The 13,287-nt window shown below is 44.9% G+C and overlaps 1 protein-coding gene across 5 annotated transcripts in view; it reads right to left on the bottom strand.

The window, feature by feature from the left end:
• Positions 1-13,287, bottom strand: part of SCAF11 (SR-related CTD associated factor 11) — an 867,779-nt gene that overhangs the window by 792,061 nt on the left and 62,431 nt on the right. The window lies entirely within an intron of this gene.

Here is a 13,287-nt window from a genome sequence, read left to right as displayed (position 1 = left end):
GGTATGCAAAAGCAATCCAGGTCCCTTTCTCAACTGGAGCGCTCTATGGCGGCGATGCGCAGAGACCTCACGGAGCAGGAGGACCGTAATAGAAGATCTAATCTGCGTATTTTTGGCCTACCGGAGGACTCAGAGAAAACATCCTCCTCCATGATTGAGTTCTTATCTCATTGGATTCCGGATACGCTTCAATTATCTTTCCACACAGATTTTGAGATTGAAAGAGCACACCGTGTTCCAACGTTCCGTTCTAAGGCAGCCACCCAGCCAAGAGCAATCATTTTTAAGCCCTTACGGCATCAACACACTGAGCTGATTCTGTCTCATATGCGCAAGATTAAACAACTCAACTGGGAGGGTCATCGCATATCCATTTCCCAAGACTTTGCCAGAGACACGGTCATAAGACGGAAAGGTTTCTTGAATCTTCGAAAACGTCTCACTGACTTGGGCATCCCTTTTTCCTTTTCTGGTCCATCCAAGTTTCGCATTACATATAAAGGGCGTTCCAGAATCTTCGACGAACCGGCGGACTTGGCAACGTTCTTGGATAACCAGGAGGAAATAGAGATGGAAATTCAAAGAGCAACTACACAGGCTCATGGTGCCTCAGGAACCTGATTTGTTGTTCTCTCTACTTCTGGTTGTGTCTTTTTCTAGATGGTTACCTCCTCTTTTTCTTTTTCCAGCCATGTTTACATGTTGATCTACTCCTCTGCTATCGTACGTCCTATCTCTTTTCTCCTCTCCATACTACTCTGAAAGCTCTCCTTCTTTCTAGTATCCGACCTCCCCATCTTTTTCTCTTCCTTATCCTTCGAGAAAACTTTTTTTAGATCCTTTCAATTTTTTCTTCTTTTTCTTTTACCCGTCTTATCTGATCTCTTTAGTTTGTGTTCCTCTTTATCTGTTCCTTCTTTCTTGCTCCTACCTATTTTTATTACGGTGTGTTTCACTTATATTGTTGTTGTTTAAACTTACATGCTACCTGCATTTTTATGGATATTGTTTGCAGATTTATTGTCTATAATTCAAGTATTATTACTTCTTTCAATAGCATTTTGTATTACATTTGCATTATACTACGTATCATTGTAGTATGGTTGTGTAGACTTCTCCTTATTCTTTCTGCTCTTTTTCATCTTCCCTCTCTGTTTCTTCCTCGTTTCTATATGCTGTTTTCATGCACCTTTTTTTTTTCTTTCTTTCTTATATAATTCCACTTTATAGTATAGTTATAACTAGGTGTTTTTGTATTATTCATATGCGGTTTCGGTACATATTTGTTCCTGTATTCACAAAATGATATATGTTTTTTAAGATGTTTCGTACATAAATTAAGCTTTTCTTACATTTTATATTATTGTTATTTAATTCACGATCTTGCTCTCGCTGTGGTATTGTTAATCTACTCTGAGTGGTATAATTCTTCTAATAGCAATTTAGTACTTCATTATCAAATGTATTTCTATGAGTATGGTTTATCTATTGCTTTTTAGCTCACTGACAGTTGTTTTTTAATAATGGGCTATTCTTCTTTACCAACTTTTGCTCCTAGTACGGGTCTCCTACTCGCCTTTTCCACGTTCTCCCTTGCATGATATGGGTCTCTTTTAGACCTCCCCCTTTGCCTCTTTTCTTTCTCTTTTCTAGCCTTTCTTCTCCTCTTCTGTCTTTGCTTTTTTCCTGGTTCTCCCACATGGATGCTCCCGTAACATCTATTTTGCTTAGTGGTTGGTCTACTATATTTTTGAACTCCGCCCTTTCTCTGTTATCAATGTTGTCTTCGTTTGTATCCCCTTCCGTTATATGCCAGGTTTAAATGTATTATCCCTTAATGTTAAGGGTTTGAATCATCCGGTGAAACGATCTAAAATCTTAGATTATTGTAAATCTCTCTCGGCGGACTTAGTCCTATTTCAAGAATCTAAGATCACTAGTAGAGAAGCGTTATTCTTAAAGAAAGAATGGGTGTCGGATGTGTCTTGTTCGGATGCTTCTGGTAAACGCAATGGTGTGGTTACGTTAGTTTCGAGGAATTCAGGTTTATCAATTCTTTCTTCTGAGCATGACTCTGAGGGTCGCTGGCTCTTATCTAAATTATCGGATGGACAACATGATTTGTTTGTTATGAATATCTATGCTCCGAATGTTGATAACCCTGCTTTTTGGAAATCCATTTCTAAAAAATTGCATGACACCCCACATGCTGGAAATCTCATTGTTGGTGGAGATTTTAACTTACCTATGGATCCTTTATTAGACAGGAACTCCGCATTTCAGTTTCGTCCGCCTAAAGCACATAAACAGATGCTTAACATGTGTTCCATTGCTAAATTGCATGATATTTGGCGTCTCCATAATCCCACTGGTAGTGACTTTTCTTTCTTTTCCTCCCCTCATTCCTCATTCTCTCGTATTGATTATCTCCTAGTTCACTCTTCTCTTGTCTCAGCTTCTTCTTCCCCGCTTATACATCCCATTGTCATCTCGGACCATGCTGCGGTCACTTTTACGCTATCGTCCTTTGCTCCGCAACCACGTGGTCGTTCCTGGAGACTTAATACGGAAGTGTTACATGACTCTGCCCAAGTGGAAGAATTTTCAACGGATATAAACACTTTTTTCCGTGAAAATGAGGATTCTGTATCTTCTCCAATAATTTTATGGGACTCTTTTAAATGTACTTTCCGGGGCCAAGTTATTGCATGCATGTCCAAACGCAATTTAGCGATTAAAAAAGAACTTACTGACTTATCGTCTGAAATCAAGACTCTGGAGGCTTCCTTTAGACATACTAAAGATCCGACTATCCTGCAACAAATTAAGCTTCTAAAATACAAATATAATACAATTGTCACTAAAAGAGCTCATATTGGTTTCCAAGCACAAAAGTCCAAAAAATTACTTTTAAAGAATCGGGCTGGCAAACTTTTGGCTGCTACATTAAAATTCCAAGATTCTTCCTATAAATCCTCTCAGATCTCTTCTATTAAAGATCATACTGGATCTAAAAAATTCCAAACTGAGGAAATTCTTGAAGTTTTTCGTGATTTCTATAACAAATTGTATACCCCCTCTAACCAAGCCTCTTTTGACAAATGCCAAGATTTTCTAAAATCGATTCCGATTCAATCAGTATCAGAAGAAGATCGCTCCACTCTGAATGAACCTATCTCACCTGAGGAAATAGTTTCTGCTATCAAGGCCACCCGTTCGGGGAAAGCACCTGGCCCAGATGGATACCCGATATTATTTTATAAAACCTTTCTCCCGTTGCTTGTTCCTAAGTTGCAGGCTGTCTTTGATGCTTTTGTTCGTAATGGTTCTGTTTCTGGTACGGCTGCTGAAGCCACCATAGTAGTAATCCCAAAAGAGGGGAAGGACCATTCGGACCCTAAGAATTTCCGCCCTATTTCGCTTCTCAATATGGAAGCGAAGATTTTTGCTAAAATCCTGGCTAAACGTCTAGAATCTTTTATTCCCAACCTAGTTCATCCCTCCCAAACTGGTTTTGTTAAAGGTAGGCTGGCAAGAGACAATATTCGCACTTTCTGCCATATTATTGGGGCGGCTAAGCGATCCCAACTACCTGCCGCGGCCTTGGCCCTCGATGCGGAGGCGGCCTTCGATAAGGTCTCTTGGCCTTTTCTTCGAGCTGTCTTACATGCACATAACCTTGGGGACTCTTTTATTAACATGGTAATGTCTTTATATTCCCAACCTAAAGCTAATATTAGAGTTAATGGTTCTACATCCTCTTTTTTTAATCTTTGCCAGGGCACGAGACAAGGATGTCCCTTATCCCCTCTCTTGTTCTTGTTATCTATTGATCCTCTCCTTCGGCTGATTGATTTACACCCTGATATCAAAGGGTTTTCTTTTGGCCCTCATTGTCTTAAAACTGCAGCCTAGGGAGGAGCCAAGATGGCGACTGGTGAAGACGTGTAGGCTCCCGGCTCCGGCAGCTCCCAGTCCTCCGCACCGCTATCCTGCTTCATATCCTGTCTTCTCCGACGGCGGACGATGCGCCCAGCTGTGCTGACTTTGTTCATCTTTCCCGGACCTCCCAGCTCACCCGGCAGCCGGAGATACGCGATAGCCGGAGTCGAGCCCTGACCCCAGAACCACGCCACTGGCCGTCCCCGAGCCTGGTAGGCTGTGGAGCGGCCGTCTTGCCCGCGACCCGCTGACTCTGAGAGGGTGGCCATCTCTCCCCGGATCGAGCTCCTGACTGGGCTGCCTGCAGTGGACTGCCGCGCTCGGAGCCCTGTGGTCTACCTGCCCCTCAAGATGCCTCGTAAGTAACGCGTCTTTGTCTGTGACTGGCGGCGGAAGATAAAGGGGACACGGCCATTTTGGTGGAACGTTGGATGCTTGCTACCCTGTCCCGGTGTGACGGCTAGTGGTGTTACAGCCCCCAGTCTCGACAGCCCGACCTTCATCGACTCTACTGGCTTGGCGCCCTGTGCTGTGGACGGTTCGCGCTACACACGATTTGTAGCTTGCTTTGTGTCTCGTACGTCGGGATGGGATCAATTGCCTCAGAGACTGGGGGGGGGGCGCATATCCCTGTCTGCGGGTTGTGTCGCCCGACGAGCACTGGAAGCCGGTATGCTCGTTCCCCTCCGGGAACACGAATGTGAGAAGCTCCAACCACCGCTCTCCTACAGGGATATCCTGGCCGCCCTGTCTAGCCTCCGTGTGGAAATGTATGCGGGCTTTAGAGCGCTGGGTGAATGTCTCGACGCAATGGCATCCGATCTACGCGGCGATCGTAATGTGGAGAGCCAGCCCAATCTGGCTTCATCTTCAGCCGAACCGACGAGGGATGCAGTGCCCTTCATTTCTGACGGTGCAGTCGTGACTGTCTCTGCCTCTATGGGCGCCTGCCATGGGCCGACCAGAGCATTTGCCTGTGTTACTTTGTTTCCTTTGTCTCCGGGACTGGTTGATATGCCGCCTGCAACAGTGTTACGGCCTCACGCCCGGGTCTTGCCACTGTTGCCTTTGCCCTGTGCCCCGGAGGCCCAGTGTTTCCCCGATGGCCCATGGACCTTAATTGTGACGAAGACAGGATTTATTGGTGACGTTCACTGGCCATTTTGTGTTATTGGGTTACTTTCCTTTGATGTGCGGCCATGTTGGTTCTTTGTCCTGGTGGGGGCGGGCCTTCTTCATGTGCTTCTTTCCTGGGTCTGTCCGAGGTCGGGTCAGGGCTAGGTTCTCCTTGTACTGTCGGTTGCTGGGCGGGTGGGACCGGGATTGGGAGTTGTACATTCTTGCTTAAGTCGCACAAGTTATAATGTCTTTCCCTAGCTGACTTTGTACTAATAACTGGTTTTCAATGACTGTAAATTGTATGGGGACTGTGTTTCTGACTGGGGTACTGGGAATGGCTCGGTTGGCTCCTCCTCCCGCTTCACTTGTAGGGTTTTTTGAGGGTTGTAGATTAGGGTGGCCTTTTCTCGCTCTCTATATTTCATGGTAACGTTTTTATTACTTTTCTTCTTTTTTCTTTCTTCTTTCTTTGCTTGAACTATATTTCGGGTTCTTTATGGGGCGACAGGCACATTGTCGGGGGGGGTAGGCCGTAGCCTCCGCGTTGGTGCAGGGTGGGGGGGGTAGATTTTAGTTTCCATATTTAGTTTCTATGGGCCTTTTCTCTTCTTTTCCTGCGCTTTCTTATACTGTTTTCCTTTCTGGGTCTGTGATAGAGGATGGTTGGGAGTGGGTGGCACTGGGAGCGGCACGAGTTTGGCTTCTGCTGTCCGCTTTGTCTTTCCTATTGTTCTGTCGCCTTGACGAAGAGCTCTACGTAATTGATATCATTTCCATTATTGCCTACTCATGTGGACTCAATATACGGACTCGGATATCCTTTATACCTATCCTTTATTGCCTTTATTTCATCAAAAATTTTAAAAATTTGACCTCACTGATCCTTCTCCCTGGCGGCATGTCCTTTCCAGTGTAACTGTTATTAATAGTTGTTGTATCAATTGATGCCGTCGGAAGGCCGTAATGTTGACACCTGTGCTCATAAATGTTGTGGCCGGCCGGATGGTTGTAGGCCCGTATTTGTTTTTCTGCAACATGCACAATAAAGGTCTTCAAAAAATAAAAAAAAATAAAAAAAAAACTGCAGCCTACGCTGACGATGTTCTCATTTTCTCGGACGATATCGCGTTAGCCATCCCTGCTATCTCTGACACCATTTCTTTGTTTTCTAAGGTTTCGGGATATACCCTAAATAAAGATAAGACAGAAATGTTCCCTTTAAATGCCTACTGCTTTCCTGCTCATATGGGTTCGGCTGGCTTTAAATGGCAAGCTACCCATCTCAAATATCTAGGCATTTATTTCTGTTCCACGCTACATACCACGGTTACTTATAATGAATCTCAAACTCTTGCTAAAGTTCGTCGTCTTCTGGATACATGGTCTCCAAAACATATTTCATGGTGGGGTCGCCTACAAACCCTTAAAATGATGATCACGCCGATTATCAATTTTGTCTCTTCCATGATTCCGATTAAATTATCTGACTCTTTTTTTCGGGAAATTGATGGTATCGCCTCCAAATTTTTATGGAGCGGCAAACGTGCTCGGTTAGCATATAAACATTTACGTAGACCTTGTGATATGGGGGTTGTAATTTCCCGGACTGGGAAAAATACCAGACTGCTTTTTTGGCCTCTCAAGGTGCCTTATGGTTTTCTCCCCCAACCCGTCATATTCCTCTATGGCTACTCATAGAACAGGATTTAGCTGCTCCTTTACCAATTGCCTCTTTTTGTACTACTTCCACTCTACATATTCTGTTCTCCCGCTCTATCATTATTGATACAATTGTCGCAATTAAGAAAGTGGACAGAAAGATGGCATTTCCTCTGCACAAAACTAGATGGTCTTCCATTTGGCGTAATTCCAAAATTAAACTCAATATCACTCCCACACTCATGTCGTACTGGGCGACGAAAGGTGTCTCTCTTGTACAACATTTGTATAATGATTCTGGTGAGCCCTTACCTTTCTCTACCTTAGCGCTCAAACACTCTAACAAATCTAGACTTCTATACCTTTCTTAAAATCAAGGTTGCGATCTCGAAAACTCGTCTTCACCCCTCCTCTTCCACCATCTCGCTGTTTTCTATTTGGCTCAAAGCAGGTCATGTTGCTTCCCACATATATAGGTTTCTATCCTCTACTTCGCTTCCTGATCAGACGGTTGCACAGCAAAAATGGTCGCGTCATTTTGATCACAATATTACGGATCATATCTCCTCCGAAGCTTGGCAATCCATTGGCAAATTAGCGCTACGTAATAAAATAGCTCCTTCCTTAATACAGTCCAAGTTTTTCTCGATCAATCTACTCCACTGGACTCCGGTACGTCTTCATTCCCTCAACCTTAAAGAGGATGACCTCTGTTGGAGTTGTGGCGTTGAGGCGGGTGATTTTCCGCATATGTTCTATAACTGTTCCTTGCTTAAACCTTTCTGGGACCTTATTCAGCAACATTTGTCTCTTATCTTTGACATTGAGCTCCAGCTCTCTTTTCCTTTAGTTATATTAGGCCCCTGGGCGGCTCCTACGCCTCTTCCCCTTGATCCATTACAATTACAACTGTTAGACCTTCTTTTGTCTGTAGCGGTCAAAGTTATCCTTATGGAATGGAAATCTTTCTCGTCTGTCTCCTATCATACCTGGTGGGCATGGGTTTCCTTCTTACGCAGTGCTCACACCTCAGTAGATCTAGCACACCTGTCGCCTTCCATCTCTAATGGGGTTTGGGCAACTCTGGATGACTATATGGAACTCTCTGCGAAAGGTGTAGTCCCTCAATTTCCTGTTGTTATGTCTACCTAATTTTTGTCTGGTAGTTGCGTTACATTGGGTTATTCCTGTGGGATTCCTTCTTCCTTTCTTCCTCTTTCCTGTCCTCTCATCCCGTTCTTTCTTTCTGCTGCTTTTTTCCTTTCTCTCCTTCCTTCTTCCTGTTGTTCTTATTATCTTCCCCTGCCCCTATCCTCATCCTAGGGACTGATACGTTCTACGTTCTGAACAATGTACTCCTTTCTTGGCTCATTTCATTAACTTCATATTGTTTGCCTGTTCTCCAATTTTACTTACATTGAGCTTAGTTAATGATCAAATGTTATCCATGGTTTCACGTTCTTCTCATATTAGAATGTATCGCCTCTTTGTATTTTGTTTGCTATTATTTGGATCATTATTTCTCTCAATAAAATCTTCTTGAAATTAAAAGAGTGGAACGCGAAAGTCCCGACTGTGCCAAAAGGAGGAAAAAAGGCAGGATTCGCTCAGGTGTGGTGAGCAGAGGATCGACGTTCTCCTTGTGGCACCAAACACAAAACCGTTTCCATTTTAGTTTATAGGTTTTGACTGTGGAAGGAGCGCGCGCATGAGCAAGCACCTCTCTGCACTCGGGAGCAATATTGAGATGTGCAAACTCATTGTGCTCAGGTTCCAAGCGTAAAGCTGGAGAGATGCTGGATCCGGATGGCAAATCTGGCCCTGGCTCATGGTGAGAAGATTAGGCAGGGGACGGAGAAGAATCGGATCGCACTGGGAAAACAGAAGATCCGTGAACCACAGGCGACGCGGCCACCTGGGCGCAATCAATAGGTTGTGACACGGTTGAAGTCTCATCTTGTGCAGTAGGCGTGGTATTAGAGGGATCGGCGGAAAAGCGTAAACAAATTTGTTCGACCAGTTGATCGAAAACGCATTCCCGCTCGATCCGTTGTGGGGATGCAGACTTGCAAGCGTAGGCATTTGCGGTTGTGTGGAGACGCAAACCGACCCAGCTCCAGCTGGCCCAACAAGCGAAACACATACTCGAGAGTCGGTTGATGGAGTTCCCACTCGTGATTGTCCGTAGCCGATCTGCTGAGAGGGTCTGCAAGGGCGGAGGCACCCGGTACGTGAACTGTTAGCTGGACTCGATGGTGAATCGCCCATTCCCAGATCTGTTGTGCCTGTCTGGATAGCAGAAGAGATCTCGTTCCCCCCTTGCTTGTTGAGGTAGTGCATACTGGTGGTGTTGTCCGTACGCACCAGCAGTGACTCCCCTTCCACCACCAGCCGGAAAGATTTTAGGGCGAGAAAGATAGCCAAGAGTTCCAGGCGATTTATGTGCCATTTGCATTGATCTGCCGTCCATTTGCCTTTGACAGACAACCCTTCGAGGTGTGCACCCCAACCCTCTAAGGAAGAGTCAGTCGTAAGATTAAGCGTGGGGTCTGCGACCTGGAACGGCGGCCCAGTTGCGATGTTTGGAAGGTGAGCCCACCATTCTAATGCGCCCTGAATGCGTGGGGGGGGGGGTATGGGGGTGACAGGCAGACTTTGTTGTTTAACGACCCTGAGGCTTGCCGCCATAGTTTGTCAAACTCGCATGCGTAGCCTGCAATTGGGTATCAGCTGTATGCAGGACGATGCAATGCCCAGAAAAAATGGTAACATGCGGACAGAAGCGGACCTTCTTGAGCGTAGAAGAGCCACCATCTTGATGATGCGATCTTGGCGCTCCTGCGAAACAAACACCTTCGCCGGATGAGAGTCTATTAATGCCCCTAGAAAGATACTTTGTTGTGCTGGACGGACAGGCGATTTCTCGTGGTTGATGGAAAGACCCATGGCTTGAAAGACAGATAGGCAAGTCTGAGTGTGTTGTCTTGCTGCAAGAAAGGTTTGGGCCTTTATCAAGCAGTTGTCTAAATAAGGGTAGAACTGTATGCCCTGTAGATGTAGAAAAGCCGCAACCGAAGCCATGATCTTTGTGAAGACTCTCTGAGCGGAACGAAGGCCGAAAGGTAAAACTTTGAATTGGAAGGGTTTCGATCCCACTGTGAAACGAAGGTACTTCCTGTGTCTGTGATGGATTGGCACATGAAAGTATGCATCTTGGAGGTCGATTGTGGAGAGGAACTCTCCGGGATTCAGGAACTGTAAAATTTCCAGCAAGGTCAGCATTCAAAATGTTTGGGACTTGATGAACTTGTTGAGGGCTCGAAGGTCTAAGATAGGGCACCACTCGCCTGATTTTTTCCTGATAAGGAAAAAGCGAGAATAAAAGCCCTTGCCCTGGTTCCAGGGAGGATTTTCCCCAGTGGATGGAGAATCCTAGGTTCATCAGTGTGCTGGTCACTCTCTGTGCGTGCTGCTTGCATGTTTTGTATGAGCTTGCTTTGATCAGCCAGTCGTCCAGGTAAAAAAATGTAAAATGATACTTGTATAGCGCACTACTCACCCGCAAGGGTCTCAAGGCGCTTGTAAGAATACCGCTGTGGGACCCATCCTGGCTTTCCCTGTGAGGCGTCCACTCCTGGGCACCCCCAAGGTGGAGGCCAGGCATCCTTAGCGTTGTGGGGGCCGTTGTGGAGATTAAGCAAGCTATTGCCCAGAGTTGCAGAGTGGGACTCCATGATTGGAATAGGCACCGAAGGCTTAAGTTTCCGTTTCAGACCGGGCCCACCAAGGGCAGGGCATCTGAAGTATGTTGTCAGTGTCGACCCGAGCCAGAGGGCGAGGGTGTTACCAGAACCTTCGGTTTGTGTTTGGCTAGAGGGGTTCGGAACTGACGGACCGCTGAGCAGGGGTGACTGTCTCCTCTTCTGCATCAGAGTCATCATCAACTTCGGAGACGTAGATGTCCTCTTCGTCACCTGATTGTTCCGGCTGGATTTCGGCATCTGCTCCGAAAAAATCCAGAATCAAGTTGCTTCCGTAAGACATTTTGTGACGTTGAGCCAGACTATCACGAATTATTTTCTTCGACCTGAACGATGCACAGGCCTTGCAGTTCTTTTCTTCATGCTCCGGGGAGAGGCAGAGATTCCCACCTCGTGCAAGTCTGTGTGGGAACTTCCCACCGCTGCTGGGGCATTTTTGAAAGGAGTCCTTTCCATGGACTGCAGGCGTGGTCGGTGCGGAGAGGCCAAACGGCCAGTGTCGAAACGGAGGTAGAGAAGTTTGTTTTGAAGATGAACGTCGAAAAGGGAAAACGCAATAGAGACAATACCGTCAAGTGGAGAGAATTGCATATTGAACAGGGATTCTAAACAGATATAGATCCAGAGCGCAGCAATGTACATCCGAACATGATGGCGGAAAAAAAAAACATCTAATGATAGAGTCGATGCCCATGCGCACCATAGTCCTGGGGAGGAGGGACCATAGTCCTGGGGAGGAGTCACCTACCTCGAGACAACAAAGATTTCTTCCAGGACAAAAACAAACTTCAAACATCCAAGCCCAACACCAGATGGCGATCTATGCAAAAGTATACAATCTGCAGCTCATATGCCTCAAATTATGCGTTTTTAATATTTTTGATACAAACATGTGTTTTGCATCTCCATCTATCAACACGATATTTATGCAAAATATGAAACTTAATAAGGACATATCTTTCTCATTGTGTTGATTTATGAACTTTGCACAGTAGACTATTTCTAATGGCTTTAATGCCTTTTAATAAAATATAGGTGACCTTCCATTAACATTTATTAGGCTGTCTTGTGGCATTGCAGATATAGACTTAGTGGTTCTTCAGATAATTGAGATGAATGGTTTCCGGTATAATGGATATGAAGGGTTGAATTTTTTTTATTTTAGTTACCAAAGGGAATTTATATTCTTGTTTGATATTAATATGGCCCGTCCCTTTGGCACATGGGGCTTCTCTTTCTATTTGGATAAATAGGGGGTCACAAGAGTTGAAGAGGCTGTATGGCATCCGAGAGAGAAGAAGTCAAAACTGTTGAAAAGGGCAGCACAAACGTCTATTCCTTGGTTCGACACCTTTAGCTGGGGTTGTTGTACACATATGAACTGCATTTGGACATTGGGAGTTTTTCCAGCGCCCCCCCCATCCCCTCCCCCACCTTGGTTGGGGCTTTAATAGCTGGTCCTAGACTGCTTTGGATGAAGTCATGGAAACCAACTACACACCGAGAGGTCTACTTAAATAACATTTTAGAGGATCAAAATGATTTGGTAATGAGCTCGATGACATGGTGCAAAAAGCAGCGGAAGAGTAAAAAAACGTTCAAACCTTTTAAGCTGGAGTCTAGAAGTAATACTTAACGTTCAAGCGTCCTCTCCAAAATCTTCAGGACAAGAGTCTCTTTCGAGGACCGGCTATGTTTGGAAACAAAAGCCAACTTGGTTCTAACAGTTACAAAAATTACTACCTCGAAGTTCGGACAAAGTTAAGACTTTTATATCCTGTCTGGAAGAACTGTAACATGGACCATTGGGCACTCCAGATAGTGAAGACCTATTATTGAATTCCATGTGCTCAAAATCCTCCCAGTCTTATTAGACCTATCCCGTGGCTAAAGAAAGAGTTGAGAATTCGGGTAAAGATGTTAGGAATTCAAGCTCTTCAAGAGAAGAAGGCGCTCACACTTGTGCTTTTGCTTCAGAGAGGAAAAGTATTCTATTATGTCCCTTTTTTGGCTGCCAAATCGGACGGGGAATAAAGCCTATTTTGAACCCGAGGACCCTGACCAATTACATCTCTGTGGACATTCAAGATGATTTTTCTCCAGGGAATCACCCTCTTACTAATGAGAACGATTTCCTAGTGACGTTTGAGCTTCAAGAAGAATACTATTGCATCTGGATTTATCCCTCAAATCAACAATTTCTGTGGTTTACATTTAAGGAACCAACATTTCCAATTTCAAGTCCTGCCTTTGGTCTGGCAGTATATCCCAGGACCTTCAACAAGGTACTAGCTCCTGTTGTTGCTCATCTTAATTTGTATGGTGTCACAATATTATCATATCTTTATTATCGGTTGCTTTCTGCTCTGTCATTTTTGAAGGCTCAAGAAAATGTTGAAATGGTGACTAGAGTTCTGCACCAACTGGGTTTCATTATCAGCAACCAGAAGTCTTAGGCCAACTCGAGATAATATTTATTGTGGCCCAAAGCAACACAGTCCTAGGTCGTGTCTTCCGGCCTTCTCTAAGGATTGTGGAAATTCAACACGTTACTCATCTTCAGTTTGCTTCAACAGAGCATGCGTGGCTGAAAATCCCAGGGCTACTGGCGGCCACAACATCTGTTGCTCCTTGGGCACGGACGGTATCATTTGAATTTAGTTGTAAATACAATCTAAGCTGGTGGTCCCTGGCCATGCATGATTACGAGGACCATATTCCTGGGACTACTAACATCTCAAAAGTTGGGTTGGTGCATGGTTAAGGGCAATTTGTCTGTTCTAGGAGGTTTTTGACAGTCGTGAGT

The sequence above is a fragment of the Lissotriton vulgaris genome, chromosome 1_1 (assembly GCF_964263255.1).
Source record: "Lissotriton vulgaris chromosome 1_1, aLisVul1.2, whole genome shotgun sequence".
Taxonomy (NCBI): domain Eukaryota; kingdom Metazoa; phylum Chordata; class Amphibia; order Caudata; family Salamandridae; genus Lissotriton; species Lissotriton vulgaris.
This window is presented reverse-complemented; position numbering and strand designations above follow the sequence as displayed.